Source organism: Sinocyclocheilus grahami, unplaced genomic scaffold (assembly GCF_001515645.1).
Source record: "Sinocyclocheilus grahami isolate Dianchi unplaced genomic scaffold, SAMN03320097.WGS_v1.1 scaffold126.1, whole genome shotgun sequence".
NCBI lineage: Eukaryota > Metazoa > Chordata > Actinopteri > Cypriniformes > Cyprinidae > Sinocyclocheilus > Sinocyclocheilus grahami.
The window spans coordinates 4,273,352-4,273,845 of record NW_015505305.1 but is presented as its reverse complement, the minus strand read 5'-3'; the positions used below and the strand labels follow the sequence as shown (position 1 = coordinate 4,273,845).

Here is a 494-nt window from a genome sequence, read left to right as displayed (position 1 = left end):
TTTTTTCTAAATTTATCATAGGTTGGAAAGTGGTTCAGCGCTGTTTTTATATACCTCAAACATATTCCACGCTATTTAGTGCCATGTTATTTTGATGCAATTATTGTCGGGGCGTACGCCACAGCTGTAGATGCTGTTTTCAACCAAATGTCCAGGTTAGTTCTCTGTTAAATGTAATATTTAAGAGTGTGAGAGTGTATTTAATATTTGTCCTGTGTGTGGGGTGTAGATTGTAAATGTGTGTAATGGGTTCCAGCTTTGTTCAGAACGGGTCGACCCTGGTTAAGCAGCTGGCCCTGGGGTCAGTTCAGATGTGTGGGGTGGGTCGTATCCCTGCCCTGCAGCCCCTCTCCCCTGAACTGGAGGATGTCCCGGTCCGACTCAACAGTGTGACCAAACAAGAGGAGCAGTGTTGCATTTCTCTCGCTGCAGGTTGGATTCATACAGTTCCATCTACTGTAAATCATTTGATTGACAGGACTGTTTATATTTAT

The 494-nt window shown here is 43.7% G+C and overlaps 1 protein-coding gene across 1 annotated transcript in view; it reads left to right on the top strand.

The window, feature by feature from the left end:
• Positions 1 to 494, top strand: part of LOC107590273 (putative ferric-chelate reductase 1) — a 28,984-nt gene that overhangs the window by 9,477 nt on the left and 19,013 nt on the right. The window contains exon 2 of the mRNA XM_016278973.1: positions 403 to 409. The gene's annotated coding sequence lies outside the window, so the exon portion shown is untranslated. The remainder of the gene's footprint in view (positions 1 to 402; positions 410 to 494) is intronic.